The following is a 19000-nucleotide window of genomic DNA, read 5'->3' as shown; positions in this document are numbered from 1 at the left end:
GCTTATGATATTCAGGATTGGGATCCCCATGCCTCTGGATATTAACCACTGAGGAACATGGAGCAGAAGAGTGCCACTGCATCCATGTTTCATTTGTGAGCTTCTCAGAAGCATCTGGTTGTTTAAACAGGACACTTAATTAGACAGGCCTTTGTCCTGATTCTTCAGGACTTATGTTCTTAAGTTAGATAGCTTATTGTAAGGAAATGTAGCAGGCAGAGAGAGGGGGAAGAAAGCAAGAAAACATTCTTCAAAATTTTACTAAGTTTCATAATTAGAAGTATAAAGAAAACATCGTATCGCATGGTTTCCAAAGAGGTTCATTATTATTGTTATTGTTACATTTGGCAGCAAAGTATGATGTATGAAAAAGCTTATGTGAAACAAGATCTGGAGAAAAAATGCATCAAAGTGTTTTAAACAAGAAAACATCAAATAAAATCAATACGGGGATTATTAGAACACTGTACAAGTGAGCCTGAGTCATAGCAATTATTTTGATGTTTGCCACTTATTTTATTGAGCAACCTAGTTGTCACTTCTGGCTTACCCCAAAGAAACCCAACTCAGTGGCCAAACAGTCATTAAAAGCTTACCTGCTGTGTTTCTAGTCAACAAAAAGTGGTTTCCCTGGATGAAGTTACACCTGAAGCTTTAAAAGGATGTTCTGTAAATAAGATCTGCCTGGTTCTGATTCTCTGATCTTCATTACAGTTGAACAGCACATGCTTAGGGTAAAACAAGACTGTCCCCCATTATGTATTCTTGAAACAGCTTGCCTAGAATCAACAGCACAGGGGACTGACATTTCATTACTGATGAAAGGAGTAAGTGTTCATGCATTACCGCTGATTTGAACAGTCAGCTCCTAATTCACTGCTCTTCCATCGATGGATCTCAGAGGGGGGCAAAAACTAAAATCTATCTGAACTAAGTCCAAGTAAATTATATTTCTAATTGTAATGATTTCTGAACATATACATGTACAGAGATAGCTTTCTGAAATTCTTTACGTGCACAGTAGCACACATGCAGTTAACTGATTAAATGTGACAGGTAAGCCTGGAATCCACTAATACAGTTACTTTACCAATTTACACTAATTTACTGATGATGTTTTTCCCCCTGAACTAAATTAATGGAGACTCTGGGCTACTAACCTTGACATCACTCACAATCAAATTAACTTTGATTCTGAGACGATCATGAACTGTATGCATTCCCAAATTTTCAGTGTTGCATCACACTTGCAAAACATATTCAATTATCTATATTGTAGAAAGTGCTTGTGCTTACTTATTTATGCATGGAATTCAGAGAGTTGCAGAATTATAGAATCATGGAGGAGACATGAACTTGAACTTCCTTCTCCATCCATGGTGGCATCTAGGAACATCTAGCTTGCCATTGCTAAAAATCCTAAGCATGATTTCAATGGGTTGTTTCAGATTTTTGTGTGTTTGTAAATCTATACCTATCATGTCATCAAGTATGTCCTAGTTCTCATATTTTGTGAATGTAAAAAAACAGGGCTCCTGCAAATATCCATGGATTGAAAATTCCAAAGATGCACATTAAAAAAAAAATACAGAAGGGTATCTGAGATATGTCGAACGTTCAACAGTATTTTTTTTTAAGCGAGGAAAAAAATAGAGTTGGTGTATCAGGTTGTGTACAGCATTGACATTTTTCTTCTAAAACCCATGACTTTATATATTTTTATCATGGCACATGCTTCTGCATGGGAAAGATTATGAGTTTTTAATTCACCTGTTTCAAACCTAATGTGAATATGTTTCTTCCATTATGGCTCATTTGGTTTAGGATGAGCTTCCTAAAAGGAAACCAAAGAATATAAGAAGGGCCTGATGGATCATGATCTAACCATAGCCAACCAGATGTCTATGAAAAGGCAGCAAGCAGGAGCTGGGCATAAACATACTCTCCCCTCCTGTGGTTTCCAGCAACTGGCATTTCAAAGCATAGCTCTTGTGACTAGTAGCCATTGATAATGTCCCAAGTGCTGACCAAGCAAAATGGGCATACCTTTTACCTTATGAGTCAGCCCAAAACCATTTATCTGGAGAAATAAAGGTAAGCAGAAAATGACTAAGCAAAAGGTGAAGAAGTTGCACTCTATGAGCGGGTTTAATATTTGAAGTATTTATTTGAAATACATCTATTTCTTGGTGCTCCTGTCTCTTTTTCTGGTTTCTTAAATCAATTTTTTGCAATGGCTGAAACAGTTATACTCTGTGTTTGTGAATGCAATCCAGTAAGGCGCTGGAGTGTATTTATAAATTTACCTTCCCCCTCTGAAATACTGTATGCCTATATGAAATAGTTATCTCCCATTATCCTTACTTTTGTGTGGTTTGCATGTGACAATTACTACATTTCACAGATCTCCAGAGAGGAGAGTTTTTAATAATGTTGTTTGAAGCTCCTTTGAGACTGCATTCTTCTTTGCTATTTTCCCCTAGAAAGATAACTGTATCCCTTTATTATATTTAAAGGTGGTTGTAGCTGATTTTGATTTTTTTTATATAACTATTCCTCTATTATATGCATTGTTTCTGCAGTGCTGTAAGTCTGGAAGATTAGATTATAGAGAAAACTGCTGGCAGTTTGAATGGGGGTAAAGAGAGAGGTTGAACTCTCCTTACATGTGTTAGAAACTATAATGTGTATTCTTTGTAAAGGATCTGATCAGCACTTGCACCATAAATATTTTACAGGATGGAGGTGGACTTCCAAACAGCCTTCCACAATGGCTGCTATTTGTGTCTGTAGTCAAGAGCCAAGAGACCAAATGAGGAAGACTTGCCCTCTGAGGGATTCCAACATCTGGCTGTTTTGAAAGCCCTCTACGGGATTCCAACAACTGGCTAGTTTGCCAGACATTTCTAGTGTTCCTCATTTCTAGGCATTTCTAGTTCCTCAAGGATTTATGCATTCCAGTGATTCAACAAAAGAGACAGCTGGAACATCTGATCACTGAAGAAACAATTATAAACACATTTTCTCCCCTAGTTCCTTCTTAGCGAAACAAGCCACAAAGCACATCATTAAGAACCTGGCTGAGGAAGCCCCCACTTAGTGAGAGACCAACATTCTGATTACACTGGGCAACAATTTTTTACTTTTTGACTGTTGTCTAGATTTCTACAACTGATTTAGGGTATTTTTGCACTGCTGAATCAGGAAATGGCATCCGTTTCTCTCCATCAGGTCAGGTTTTTGAGTTATGTTGACTTGAAAAAAAAATCAGATCTTGTGACAAAATCGATTACATTTTTGTGGCATTATCAGCTGATTTTTGTCAACACATATCATCCTAAATATGTTTTTAAGAGAAAAAAAATGTTTTTCCAACAACATATATTGATTACCTGATAGAAACATTGATTACTGTAAACTGAATGGTGGGCATTGATAAAGGTAAGTACACGTATATTGCATGTTGCTTCACCATTTTTCAAACTTCAGGGCTTGAACTTCTGTTTCTTGGAACTCCTGGAATGCTCAGTGGCAGGGAGGTCTCTCTTCAGAGTCCAACAGTAGTCAGCCATCATGACTGCGTCCCAGCGACCCTGATACCTGGTCTCCATCTCTTTCATGTCCTGATGGAATCTCTCCCCCTGCTCGTCACTCATTGAACCCAGGTTCTCAGGAAACCGGTCCATATGTGAAAATAGGTAGTGCATCTTGATGCTCATGTTGCAGCCCAGGTTTCTGAAAGCAGTCAGCATCTTGTTGACAAGTTCTGCGTAGTTTCTGGGCTTATTGTTGCCAAGAAAGTTCTTCACTACCAGAACAAATGCCTTCCACGCTTCCAGTTCTACTTCGTTCATTGAGTTTCTGAACTCTGGATCTCTGATGAGCTGATGGATCTGAGGACTGTCAAAGATGCCAGCTTTCAACTTCTCCATGGTCAATCCTGGAAAAGCCTGGCACAAGTAAGTGAAGCAGTCACCATCCTTGTCCAGAGCCTTGGTGAACTGCTAGATTAAGTCGAGCTTGATGTGCAGCGGTGGGAAGAGTATTCTTTTTCTGTCCACCAGAGGGTCGTTGATGATGTTCCTTTCTTTGCAAGGCACCAATGCCTCCCGCACAGGCCAGTCCTTCTTCGTGTAATGCTGAGCACGGTCCCTACTATCCCACATGCACAGAAAACATGGGTACTTGGTGAAGCCAGACTGTTGTCCCAACAAAAAGTTCACCATCTTCAGGTCAACACAAATAAACCACTTATGCTGATCATAACCAATTTTCTCCAGCACATACTTCACCGCTTTATACTTCTCCTTCAGTGTAGTCGAGTGAGCCAGGGGTATAGAGGCAAACTGGTTGCCGTTGTGTAGCAGAACACATTTCAGTGATCGCTTGCTGCTGTCAGTGAACAGTCTCCAATCTTTGGGTTCATACTGTGGCACTCCAAGCTTGAGCAGAAGCTGCGCAATATCTGCACAGTACACCAAGTCCTTCTCTTCCGAGAAAAAACGGAGGTACTCTTGATGCCTGTTGTGGAAGAAGCTGATGCGAGCACTGTCAGACAGGAGGTTTTTTTCCCTTCAATCTGGATGCCAACAGTTCGGCAGAGTCCTTTGACAAGCTGAGGTCGCGAACTAGATCATTCAACTCCTTTTGGGAAAATGGATGTGGAGCATCATCTTCAAGAACCACTTCTTCTTCTTCATGTCCTTCAACACTGGAGGCATCTTCGTCACTAATGTCAGGAAGTTCTTTGAAGATAGGCACTGGAATTTCATCACAATGAGCTACAGGACGACGTGCTGATTGAAGATCAGGATACTTGAGGCTGCTCTGGTTCTTTCTATTGATCCCAGTCACATCAACAGCGCAGAAGTAGCAGTCAGTGACATGGTTTGTTGGCTCCCTCCAAACCATGGGAATTCCAAAGTTCAGACTCCTCTTGCCATTGGTCCACCCACGTAGAGTCTCGGTGCATGCCTTGCACACCATGTGTGGCGCCCAAGCTTTATCCTGGTCACCAAGTTTAATACCCAAATAAGCATGGTAAGCAACTTTATGCTTTGCTGCACCAATTTATGGAAGATTTTGAGGTTATATGACTTCAAACTGATCCCATTTCGACATAATCACCCAGAACTATCGGACCTGAATACTTCTTGTCATTAAAATAATCATTTCCAATCAAAACAATTATTCGACATGGCATTTTACCCCCACTAACTTCTTCTAAAATGCTCCACACAAGCATACATGTGAACAAAAATGTAAAAAAAGACATGTGGCCATAGCTCAAAAACTTGACCTGATTGAGCAAAACCAATGTAATTTTTGGATTCCGCGCATCAGATTCGTCCTAAATCAACTGAAAAAATGCAGACAACAAATTTGTTGTTGACCAGTGATATCTATTTCACCATATTTATTGTAAATTACCTCAAGAACAGTTAGCAGGTAAGGCAACAATATTTTACATAAGTAATATCTGTTGATCTGCATCTAGCAATGTCTAGAACTATACATTTCTCCAATATTAGCATCAATTTGCAATGTTAATAACTATATTTTCCCTATATTAGCATCAGCTCCTCTTAAACCCATTTTAAGAGAAAGTTGAATGGACCTGTTGTGCTCTTTCCCTTGCTTCCTTTCTTTCAATATATGCCAATATATTGACATATCTATATATCACCTATGTTGTGTTTGTATGTATGTGTATCTATCTATCTATCTATCTATCATCTATCACCTACCTACGCACACACACACACACACATTCCAGTACTGCTGTTCTTGCAAATCTTGTGTAGAGTTAAAAAACAACAACCCACATACATTTCACTTGATTTGCTCTGCAGATGTATTATCACTGCACCAGTCTTCTGTTGGATTTAATGGGGGAAATGCACACAGCTCACCACTCAGGGCTGGCTGCAACTCAGTTTTGAAAGAAGCATTTCTCCAATGTTTTTTCCTATCCTCCTATTGTAAATGAAGTGCTCCTTAGTCTTACAGTTATGCCAAATGAAAGCTATTTTTTTTATTATGATTTGCATTTCTGATACATTTCAATATCGGCAGAGCATAAACAGAAATAATACAAAAATAGTAGGAAAAACAATCTCTGAAATAATATCGGATAAAATTTTGAAATAACATAAAAGAATAGAAAACAAAATAAATAAACAAAATTTCGTGACTTCTCATTCTCTCCTTCCATGGTTCCTTTTATCTCCTCTTTTTTTCGCAAGCTGTTCTAGTCTACATTTAAAAAAAATCCAGGAGAAAACAATGCCTCCATCTGGAGACCAGAAGGGACACCTGCTATGCCAATGTATTGCCAGATACTTCCCAAGTCCTCCCATGCTACACATGCTTTGGCAACATGCAGAAAGCCTTTTAGCTACTAATGGGCCATCCTGTGGGGCACCTGAAGCATAAGTAATTAAGCTTCTGTTACTAATCTGAAACTACAACACCAATGCCAGAAAGAGTATTAAGAAATCTCTGAGTTTTCCTAATATTATTTCTGGCATGGGCGTTTGAAATTTGAAAAGCTGATGTTTGATGGTTGTTTTTTTTTTTTTCTTTCAGGGGCGGGGTTATCTTAGAAACTTGCTTCAGCTATTTGGTTGTTGAACTCCTTGGTTCTGTGTAATAAACCATATGCACATTAAAATTGATGGAGTGAAATTTTACAGCAACTCAGTATAAACCCAAGGGTGGGAAACATCTGGCTCATGGGCCAATCATGACCCACCAGAGAGTTCAGTTTGGCCCATGAGACCATTTTCTCCAAACCATACCCACCTGCCCATCAACTGACATCACTGGTGACATCAGCTGATGGGCGGGAGGACAGAATTTAATCCTGCATGGACTGTGCACCCTGTTCTGAGCAGCGGAAAGGATTGCATAGCCATGGCAGAAGAAGCTAATCTTCACTTATCAGCTGAGAGGCAGAGGTTAAAGCCCTTTGCTCTTTGAAGCTAAAGTGGCATTAAAAGTGGGGTAGAGGGGCCTCAGAGAGAGGTTTGGCAGAGAGTGTCATAATGATGCCATGTGACTAACAGGTGGATAGCTCTTCCTAGTCAAATTTGGCCCATGAGGCTGATCCTGATAAGGATCTAGCATTTGGTACAAAAAGTTTCCCCATCCCTTATGCAAGCCAGTAGTGTTCATGTGTCATTCAAATGTTGATACTGGTATCAACTTGGTATCAATTTATTATCCAACTAAACAGTTCCTCCAGCAAAGGAAGTTTTAGTTGCCCAAGGGAATTCCACCTCTGATATCCATGAGCCCCCGTGTGACCCCTAAATCTGTTTCAGGGGTCTCCCCAACCCTTTGGAGCAGATTTATGAGCTGCCCAGGTGATGCACATGGAGCTGAGAGGGCAGGGAAGTTCTACTGCACAATTACTACTTGTCCTAGTGAAAATGTTTAGATTGATAGTGCCCTATGTAAGTATAATTAATTCAAAAAGTTTGTTACAGGAAGGACTGTAGCTGTCAGGTGTGAAGAGGGCCCCTTCACAGATATAGTAATTTAGAGAAACTGAATAGGGATAGGGCACTCTCTTAGGCTTTTTCATTTTATCCCCCCCCCCCCGCTCACCTCAAAGTTTTCCTCATTTTTCTGCTACCACCTCTTGTTGTGAGTGTTGTTATTTTGGCTACATAATGAGAACTGAGGTCACAAGGAGATTTGAGGTCACTGTTGATATATTTAATTGTATTGCAGTAGGTGTGCCTTGTGAGACTTGGCACTTAAACTGCTTAAAGGTTTTATTTACAGTTAAGCGGTATTCAGATTTTGTTAAATAAATAAATCCATACTAATGAAACAGGCCCCCAAAGCATGCATCATATCAGAATATTAATTCTATCTGCCTGTCACTTCATTGAAAATATGACTTTGGGGAACAGTATAACAATGATGGATGAGGTCTCAATAACACAAAGATCAGTAAATACATAGAGTGAAGTCTCATGGATTTTCCCATCTCAGAGATTCAATCCCTGAGAAAGAATGATTGAGCAAGGACCTCTAAAAGCCACTTTCACTGATACATTATGTTGTTCCAGCCACATTATGACCCTTATCATATGTGCCCCTTCAAGGATGTTTGTGCCTTTCTCCTGCTGTTGGTGTATATGTGAGACAGAAATGCAGTTTAAAGAAATGCATGTTGTTCTATAATAAATTGAGGACCATGAAGGAAGGTAGATTTACTCCCATCAAATTTCAATTGTCCTCTGATTTCTGTTCCAGCAGTGATCAGAAAGTGTACTAGCTTAAAAACATGTTTACATTTGTCATCATCTCCCACTATTTTTCATAGAGTTGGTTTTTTGGGGATGGTGGGGAAAGACCTTAAAAATGTTAATTTCTCTTGCCTTATATAGAGAAGACTCCAGCCACTAATATTCTGAAAGTTAGGAAACCTTAGTACTACTGCTGCAAAAAAAGAAGTATTATGCTGCAAGAACCCTGGTTTGCAGAGTATTAGAGAAGGAAAAAGAAAATTGCAGCAGAAGGGAAGGAGCTGCATTGTAAGTTCCCACCACATCTACTTTGAGCTGGTTCTGCCTTTCTGAGGATACACACATTTCATTCCTACAGGATCTATACCAAGAGAGTGTGTGAGAGGGGCCTCTTTCCCACTTTAATTGTACAAAAGAGGTTTCCACTCGTTCAAGAGGCAGAGGGGCTACACCGCTGCTCCTGTCCCTGAGATCACGTGGTTTCTTGGTCCTGTTCCTTAAATGTTCATGAACTATGTGTGTACATCTTTATTTGGGAAGCCTACATGCAAAGACCTCTGCACTCACACATTCTGGAGCTCCAATAATGCAGCACCCCTGAATGAATGTGGATCTACAGATATACATGTGTAGGCTTCCATGGTGTAGATGTCTATGCCTAACATATGAACATTTGGGGAAGGGAAATGAAAGTATCTAAAAAGGTGGTGGGCGGCTACACAGCTCTCTTGTCCCTCAGTCACACAGACATCCTTTTGTATAAATTACATGGATAACAGAGAAGGTGGGGAGATACATAGATGATGGTAGGGACCAACTCATTTATTTCAGACTTACATGAGCAAAGAAGAAATTAATTGAATATTCAGCAGTTAAGAGTATCTCACTCATTTAGCCCCTGTGGGATCTTTTGGCCAAAGGTGGATGAACCTACTTGAAGAAAATCTTTGCAAATGTCTCCTGAGTCCTACACCATCTGATCACTTGCCACTCTGAGGCCCTTTCTGACATTCCCTTTGCAGTGTCAGAACTGTAGTTGTGCACACTGGTTCCACTGCCTACACTACTTCCGTAATAGTAGATAAAGAAAAGAAAAAAGAAACACGTAAGTGAACGCAATGACAATGTTGAACCCTTGCTATCACCTGGGACTCCAATAGCAATAACGAATCTAGGAGTATTTCTGGGCAGCTCACCTTCTCCTTTACATGGAGTGTAACCCTATCTAAAGGCAGGTAGAACAGTCTACACTACATCAAACCCCATCCTTCAGGTATCCCTTGATGTAATTCATAGGCTGATAACATTTCTTAAAATAATAAACATCCAGTGTCTCGTTTTGTGTGCTATATGCCTACTGAGGTTATGTATCATGAATATCCCAAGGCCAGTAATTTCAGGCTATGTCATTGAGAAACCATGATAAACTGTCATTTGTCATCCTTTTAAGCACCACTGGGGATAGTGGCTCAAGCAGGATTGATAACTGTATTTATATAGGTCTATTCAAATCTCAATTAATCCTTATGACACTTAGCATTTATTCAGTTATTGAAAGTGAATGGGTTTAATTTCTCTGTGGTAAAAAAGAATAAGAAGATAGACTTGCATTGAGATATATTGATTGGTTGTCATCAGTTTTAAGATGTGCATCTTTTAATCTAGCCAACATTTAACATCATTACCAGAAGAGGTTGATGTTTATAATGATTAGCTAGCATTAGCATGTGTCCTTTATCTGTCACTTAAACTGTTCATAAAATAGACCATCTGAGAGGCAGACAGCTTAAGCAACATACTGTTGGATTTGGGGTGAAATTCTCATATGCTGAACTCTGACAGGCTGACTCAAAATTATGCAGCAGAGTCTGTACACAGGATGGGATCCTTGTGCAGAGCATAATGAACCACTAAGACCTGCTGGTCTGTTTAGTGTCAAGCACACTGCAGTGTGGCCAGCCATTACATACATTTGACTGTGAAAAGGACCTCCCAAATGCAGTAACAACTATATTTGGACCTCATAAATCAATGCAGTTGTTAATGAGACAGGATCTCTTGGAAAAAGAAGGTCACAGGGTTCCCAACCTCAGTAGAGTATTTAATAACCTCTCTGATGGCAGCTGTCCAATCCATGTCAGCTAGGTCGAGGAGGAGGAAAGAGGAATATAGTGAGCAGGCAGACTTTCACACATGTAGCTATGATGCAGTATATATGATGCATTAAATTGTTATGATAACGTTGACTTGTTACATAAATTCAAGATGCCAATCTTGTGGAACTGTTTTCTCATAAGTCAGGAACAGTGAAATTCAAAATTCCAACTGTATAATCTTTAACATCTTAAAATATGAACATGGGTAGGTGTACAGCCAACCAGACTGAAGGTTTATGTTAGGAAAAATAGCTTTGGAAGGAGACTCAAGCATTATTAAATAGATAAGGCAGATTTGAAGCCACTTCAGCTCTAGGTAAGAAATGAGAAATTTTGAGGCCAATTGAACATTAAATTTGCCAGATGTATCACAATTATAGAAACATCTGTGGTAGATAACATAGGAAAGATATTATCTGAACGTAAATTATACTGAATAGTCTTTAAAAGTTCTCATTTCTTGCACTAATATATGCATTTGAAATATCCAGTGGCTAAACATCAAACATATATTTTAGAATGTTTGGCTCCGCAATACCCTGAAAGCAGGGGTAAGGCAAGAAGTAAGAGTAATGAAACAATTGAGAATGCACCCTTCTCTCCGTGTTGTCTGTTAAGTGGGCAGAGGAGACATTTACGATGGCAATAAGAAATGAATGCTTCGAACAAACAGCTACATGGCTGAGCCTTTAATGACTTCGCTGTTGTGAAGGAACCTTAAAAAGTGCCTCAGAAGAGTAGCAATGAATGCTACATTTTGACAGAAACTGCTGTTTGCATTTTTTCCCACAGAGTTGAAGACATTAGAGTTGAATTTTCAGTTTCAAATATTTTTGAAGCAAAGGCTGTTCCCGGGGGATGCACAAACCGTTCCCAAACTCTTCGTCTTCCATCTTTTGTTGTTGTTGTTGTTTTATGCTTTCCTACAATCAATGTTTTCCGAATCTGCTACTGTTTTGACACCATTATTCATTTTTTAAAAAGAAAATAGATTTTCTTTTCCCTTCAGTTTGTCATCCCAGCTACTTAAAAATCATTAGTCCTTGTCATGTGCTCTACACCAAAGGGGCAGCTGGAATACAAGGAGACTGCAAATGTGTGTTTAGCCCTGCACCCAAGGTCATTCAGCTCCTTCAGTGTTAAGGGATACATTTTCTAGGACTAAACCTTTTCTATCTGCTCTGTGACCTGGAGTCTCTCTCCCCCCACCCCAGGTTCTGAATTGTACAGGTAGCCCTACATGGATAGAAGAGCCTTCCTTTTCCACAAGTTATCATTCCGTATCTGAGAGGAGCAAGAGTGCCAACTTGAATAAAATATTGTATAATACTACAACTCCATTCTGGTGGGTGTTTAATGATTGCTCGTGTCACAGGTTAGCCCTCATTTGTAGGTGAAAAGTCTTTATGTTGGAACTTGAGAGCCACTGCCCCCCTCCTCCAAAAAAGCAAGAGTGCCTCCAATTCCCCCAAAGCTATAAAGGTTAAACCCAGTTAGGATGGCCTTTTGAAAAGCATACCTGAACAAAACAGGGGTGGTTCTTTCAATAGTCAGCCTTTTTATTATTAAAAATATTCTCTTCTCTGTTAATAAAACCAGATGGCTCAGAAAGCTCAAAAGTAAATAAGAATGGATAAAAGCTGATAGTCCAGTAAGAAAGGATGGATAAAAGTCCATGGTCCATACAAATATAATGAATTGATTCATTTCCCTTCTCTTAGTTCCCAACCTAGTATTAAAACCAGCAGACAGAGCACTTGGCACGTATGTCTGCATCTCTCATCCCTCAGTCACATAGTTTTAAACTCTTCTTGATCTTAAAGACCTTGGGTTTATTTGGATACTGTATCTCGTCAGGAACTCTAGGATGTCAAGAAGATCAGGCAGAGTTGGTTATTTCAACACAGGCTCCAATATAAAAACTGTCTCTCAGAACATATCCTTGGAGTGCAGATAGAGCAGTTTGTTGTTCATCAAATTTGCTTCACTGGCTACAGGCTTCAAAATGGCTTTGCCAGCACTCCCATCAAGAAGACTCAGAAAATCAAACTGTGGTGAAAAGAAGATACACACACACACACACACACACACACACAGAGCAACATAGAATATCTGCAAAAAACCGCACACATATAAATGTAGTATTATGAGGGGGGTTTTGGGAGGGTGTCAGTTTGCATTTCTTTGTACAGAAAGTATTGATCTGATGTTTAGCAATCTTTCCTATTCTGATTGGTTCAGGAGTGTTCTAGAAGGTTTCTTTCTATGTGAAAAAAACAGGCAGAAAGTTCTTGTTCGGGTTATTCCTTTTGGGAAGCTGAGTACAGCTGGTTTAAACTGGTTCTATTATCCTTTCTGTCATGGTCATGCTGACTATAATAGTCAGGCCAGGAGTCACCTGGGTTTCACTCACTTTCTCTTTCTATCTCTTTGTTCTAGTGTGGTGTTCTTTATGCTAATGTTTAGTCTTGTTATAAGTCATTGTTAAGTTTAGGTTAAGTCTGCTGCAACTGGATTTCTTATGGACTGTGCCAATCCTGAATGTATTGAATTTGTGACTGATATGCTCATTTGCCTTCAGTAGCTGTAAAGCTCTGCTGGATGAAGTACAATTGCCTCTGGTCTATTTTGGGGGGAACTCGGCAACATGTTTAAGTTTTCCCCCCTCTCTGGATAACAGGGAAGTTGGTTGGCTGTGTGCATGAGACCACAGTTAATTCTTGGATCTAGCTTGGATACGATTTCTGGAAAAGCTAGGCTAGCTTCCTGGTGAGGTAATAGCCCTTTTAAGTATGACCCATCAAGGTAATAGAGGAAGTGGTTCTGTGCCATATGGAAAATGGGTAGTAGTTTGAAAGATTCACTGGTAGTTAGAAAGACCATGGAAAGGTTGGGAGTTGAGTTGTGTAAGGTAGAAGCTAGAAGCAAGGCTGCAGGCTGGGTAGCTAGGAGACAGAACTATGCCTGATTTCTGCTGGAATCCAAAGCAGTGGCTACCAGAGAAGCAAGACTCTCTTGGGGTGTTAATTCTGTAGACTTAGGTTGTATATATGTGTAAATAAACCATATATCATAAAGACATCACAGTCTCTGCTGTCCCCCATTCTGAGGTAGTTGAACCCCAGATAAGTGTCTGGAAGCCCTGGAATCTCACACCATTTGGAGATTGGAGTGATGTGCAACAATAATTAGCCAAATCAAAATATAACTCAGGGAAGGAAATTCCATAAAGCAAGAGGAAACAACTGTCTCCCATTTCCTGGACATGTTTACAAGTGCCACCTGTGGCCCCACAGCAAAGTATTAGAAGGAAGTATTCTTCTGTGCTATGAAAATCTGGGTCATGTGAACCTGACATGTGCACCATGAGCCTACCGATTCAGCATTCACCCAGTGCATGCCAAGTCTAAAGGATAATCATAATATAATAATAATTTATTATTTATACCCCACCCATCTGGCTGGGTTTCCCCAGCCACTCTGGGCGGCTCCCAACAGAACATTAAAAACACAATACAGCATTAAACATTTAAAACTTCCCTAAACAGGGCTGCCTTCAGATCTCTTTGAAAAGTAAGATCTCAGATCTTGGCAAGATAGGGTGACCCAAGAGACCCTTTAACCTAATAATGCACCAGATATTTACCCCACCAAATGTTAAATTTCTTATTCCTGTCCATACTAAAATCCAGTTAAACCAATCAAAAGGCCACTCCAAACATAGGAGTCCTGGCAGTATGGAGTAGGCAAAGAAGTGCCAAGCTAAGGCCAGTCAGGAGCTCCCCACAAAATTCTTAATCCGACCCCAAACAGGCAACTAGAAAAGGCCATAATGCTGAAGGAGGATAGATGGCACAATGAGAGGAGAGGAATGACTGAGGGTGGAGCCAGCTCATTGTGGTGTGTGAATCTTCCTCGACTCCTCCAAAGGGCCAAACCATCCTGAACCTTCTTCCTGGGTAAACTGGGGTGCAGCAAATACACTCCCACTCAAGGATGGGAGTAGCATTCCTTAAGGTGCCAATTGGGGCATCAATCATAGATAATTAGTGGTCTGTTGCACTCATTAGTGATTTAGTTTGCCTTCTGGTTTACTCCTAACTTTCTCCTCATATTCACTTATTTATCTGAATCTAGTGGTTCAACAGAGGGGTTAGTTCAAACTTAATTATATGCTATGGAATCTACATTTTGCTAAATATGGTATCAATTAGGTTCTCAAGCACTGTTAATATCACACCATTATTCAAATAAAATTTTCCTCAGCAGGTATAGAGTTTAAATATTGTTTTCATAATTTAAGAGGTAGACAAGGCTGGTTTTTTTTAATTATTATAGAGATTAAGGTACTACAAATTATGAACTATTCATTAAAATGTGAAACTTAAATATGTATTGAAGAGAAGGAACAAATTCACAAAATGCCTTTTGTTGAAGAAGGAACAGCATATCAGGCAGCAGTGATTTGTAGGGTATGGTTAGAAACATGTAGAAAAATTATCTGTAACAGAAGAACTTATCAGTTGGGATGGATCCATTTATTTCCTATCTATATCAGTTTCACAAATATTCATCCATAACCCTGTTCCATCCCATTTTGGTATTAATCAATTATCATGATGATGAAAATGTATAAAAATCCATATTTCATATAAATATAAAAACCTATTTTGAATGTTTTTTTCCTTACAAAACATGTATTTATAAATGTATTTTGCCTTGAAAGTCACATTTTGAAATGCCCTTTGAGATATTTTTGGAAAGATAAGAACTGCATGGTAGAATTCAGTGAAATGTGAAACCTGAAGGGTAATTATGTTTCGATCCACATGTGTTTGTGAGATGCTGATTGTGACAAGCAGGATCTGGCTCTCCCCTGCTGGTGACCCGGCAACTATCAGCCAATCAGGAGAGTGTGTGTAGAATTTAAGTTAGATGCTGACAGTTTAATGGTGAGATAGGTACTTGTTGTTTAGGTAAGCAGATGAAGTCTTTGACGGTCTGAGTGGGCTCAGATAGGGATTATCTGTCATTGGGATGATTTGGTCTTAGTTAGAGATTGGGGTTGCCTGTGGACAGATAAAGTTCTGATTATATGTGTGTAGTTGCCTAGACCTGGCAAAATGGTTTTGATTCTCTGAGGGGAAGTTAAATCCTAAAAGGGGGTGATGGGTTTTACTGGTTAGAAGACTAATAGCCATTTTAGGTGGGTAATGTCTACCTGAGACTTGGTTCAGTAAAGACTGCCATTTAAAGATTCTCTGGAAATACATTTTGTATAATAAGTTTCCTTCCTCACATGTGAAACCATCGAGTGTAAAACCTTCATGGAGAGTAATTAAATATACATACAGTTTTGTCCCAGAAGTGCGTCCTCATACTTTTAACCTCTGGGTGGGAAGGGAGTAGGTACAAAGCAGCCTTACCAGAAATATATAGTGCTGATTATTAAACACCCGGACCACATCTACCAGTTTTTCCTTGATTTTTGACTCAGTTTCTGAGGTCACAATTGAGCAAAGGTGTACTGACAATTGGGCCTTTTTTTCTGTAAGGAGTAAATTATTGTGGGTATTTTGCACTTGTCAATTTTTTAATGAAGACCTGCTTCTTACACGCACTTGGAAGAAAGTTCCAGTGTGAAGAAAGAAAGAAAGAAAGAAAAGTTTTCCTATGCTTTGTCTACAGAGAGCAAAATAAAGTGGTTCATTTGATTCTAAGGGAAGGATGTGGCATGTGTCGTGTTGAGGAATGAACTGCTAACAGTTCATAGGAATAATTTCCTTAATTTAAACTCTTTTGAAAAAAAGAACTCATGTCAAACTAAAACTTTCTTTTTGCCAGAAATGATGAGTTCCCTCTCCATAGAAAAATCACAAATAGGATTCAGCTGCAGCTAGACTCAGTGGGGAGCCGCCACTTTCATTCTGTGCCCTAGAGAGTTGAAAGAACTCCGAAATCACGTCGCTGCAGGCAAATGTAGAGATGGGCTATTTATTTTACAAAAATAATAAGCAGTAGGTTCTCTTTTTATTTTTTTAAAAGGATGACTTTCCAATGAACCTGGAGGCAAAGCATGTGCACACTATTTAATTCTGCTTCCTCTTTAAATTAATCTGAATTTGTTCAGCCCATGTTCCATCAGTAAGTCACCTGTTGCTCCATGGTGGGAAAGTTAGGGAACATTAGTAATGGTGCTGGCTCAGGGCAATGGGCCATCAGCATTTTATTTCTAGCTGTGCTTAGGTCTAAACGTTTCCTGTGTTTTAGTATCAGAGCCATGGCCAGAGTGTTGAGTAATAAAGTACTGCTTAAAATTCCTTAGGAAGATGTACTATAACCTGACACTTTACTGCATAATATATACTGAAATTGAACCTATGTTAAAGCTTAAGTAAGACTTGAAGATTCATACTAGGGAATACACAACCTGATTGGGTTATGCCTGTTACTTTTGCTCTTTATATTATTTAAATATACTAGTGAGAGTTCAACAGGACTGTAACCACTCATACTGTTTTCTGAAATCCTCTGGAGAGCCAGAGGATTCAGTTGCTGGGTCTATTGGAGTATCGTGGTGTGATCAGTTTGCCAGAAACCCATGGTATATGCATATTTAACATCTGTGCACGTTTAGTAAGCTGAAAGGGAGAATGGCCAAAGGGTAGAAAACTGCCTGCATGCTACCAATTCTTCACAGTAGGTTATAATGCGATGACCTTCTCTAAGAAGTACACTTACCGCTTAGCGATTTTAACCATCATTTAATGTGAAAAGGCTATAATCAGACAAGTGCCATGGTCAGAAGCCTGTAAAGCAGACTATGCATTCAGAAATAACCTCTGATTGGTCCTTGGCTTCTGCAGAAGAGGCATGTTTGAAATGCTGACCCCCTGAAGAGCAATTTTAATGGATTGAGACAACTTTGTCTTTCATTTCTGTTAATGTATCTGAAGCACAGGACAGGAATCTTACCCTCATTCCAGAGAAAGTCTTCAAACTCTGACCTGCCTAATTTATCTATTTATTTTAAAGAGCTACTGCCTGCCTTTCATCAAATGGGGTGGGACTTTTCTTAAAAAAAAAAGAAGACACTCTGAAATTAGTTCTAATGCTTCCATAGAAGGTTGATTTCAAAAAGCTTAAGGAAAACTGGGTGAGATCCCATAGTTAGTAATACTCAAAGAAAAGGGAGTCCAAGATGGATGGGAGTTTCTTAAAGGTGATATATTGAAGGCACAATTTCAGACAATTCCAACAAGAAATAAAAGTAGGAGGTACCTAAGGAAACCATTGTGGCTGCATAAGGAGCTTACAGATGAGCCGAGATGTACTGTACGAATGGCATGTGTAAGAAATGGAAGAAAGGATAAATCACAAATGAAGAGTATATACAGTAAAAAACAACAACCCATTGGGACCTAATTTGAATAATAGAGTGCTTGGTATCTGGTGGGCGGGGCTTGTGGGCAGCCCTTCCCTTCAGTGTGTGTTCCATTATGTTCAGTTAAGAATGTCAGTTAAGAGGGACCAACTCTTGTTTCTTGCCTCAGACTTGCCTCATGTTGTAGTATTTAGTTTCTCTCATCACCTTATTTTGTTACAGTTTTCTTTATTATTAAAGCTTAGTATACATATACGTGAGCCACTTATTTTTTTCTCAAAAGGAAAGGTGTGGAATATCCTAAACTTGGGTGAGTGAGGGGATATTCCCAGTTTGCCAGGAGAATTGGTTTTGTTAATCACTCCCCACTTCCACAATCTGTAAAAGTACCCAACTGTTCATCCTGGAAAAAAGTGACAAGTAGGGTGCCATAGGGTCCTGTCCTGAGTCTGTTGTTTTTCAATGTATTTATAAATGACTTAGATGATGGAACTGAGGGGAAGCTTATCAAATTTACAGATGACACCAAACTGGGAACGGTATCCAATGCTGCAGAATACAGAATCAGGATTCAAGATTACTTTAACAGATTGGAGAACTGGGCCAAAACCAACAACATGAATTTCAGTAGGGGCAAATGCAAGTTTCTGCACTTAGGCAGGAAGAACTAACTGCACAAATATAAGATGGGGGAATCCTGGCTTGCTAATAGTGCACGTGAAAAGGATTTAGGGCTCTTAGTAGACCACAAGCTTAACATGAGTCAAGAAAGTGATTCAGCAATGTGGGGGTGGAAATATAATGCTCTTCTAAGTTGCAATAACAGTAATGTCCCAATCAAGGGAAATCATAGTACAGTTCTGCTCTATTCTGCCTTGGTCAGACCACACCTGGAATACTGTGTCCTATTCTTGGCACCACAAGAAGTATATTGACAAGCTGGAATGTATGCAGAGGAGAGCAGTCCAGATGATCAAGGGTTGAGAAACCAAGCCGCCTTAGGATCTTTGGAGGTTTTAAAGCAGACATTGGATGGTCACCTGTCACCTGTCATGGATGCTTTAGTTGAGATTACTGCATTGCAAAGAGTTGGACTAGATGATCCTAGAGGTACCTTCCAACTCTAAATCCTATGATTCTTCTTCTTCATCATCATCATCATCATAATGAAAGTTGTTTGTGTCTGTTCTCTGTACATA

General features: G+C 39.4%; 1 long non-coding RNA gene across 2 annotated transcripts in view; it reads left to right on the top strand.

Annotated features, from left to right (window-relative positions):
• The first annotated feature begins 14073 nt into the window (after nucleotides 1–14073).
• LOC310677029 overlaps nucleotides 14074–19000 on the top strand; it is a 32291-nt gene continuing 27364 nt past the window's right edge. The window contains exon 1 of one of the 2 annotated variants that reach the window (XR_014510870.1): nucleotides 14074–14376. This is a non-coding gene — a long non-coding RNA (uncharacterized lncRNA). Of the gene's footprint in view, nucleotides 14377–17947; nucleotides 18112–19000 lie in introns of those variants that run through there. The other variant, XR_014510871.1, reaches the window with a different exon arrangement.

This window comes from Podarcis tiliguerta, assembly GCF_965153285.1.
Source record: "Podarcis tiliguerta genome assembly, chromosome: 4".
Taxonomy (NCBI): Eukaryota; Metazoa; Chordata; class Lepidosauria; order Squamata; family Lacertidae; genus Podarcis; species Podarcis tiliguerta.
Note: the sequence above shows the minus strand (reverse complement) of the source record. Positions and strands in the feature narration are given on the sequence as shown.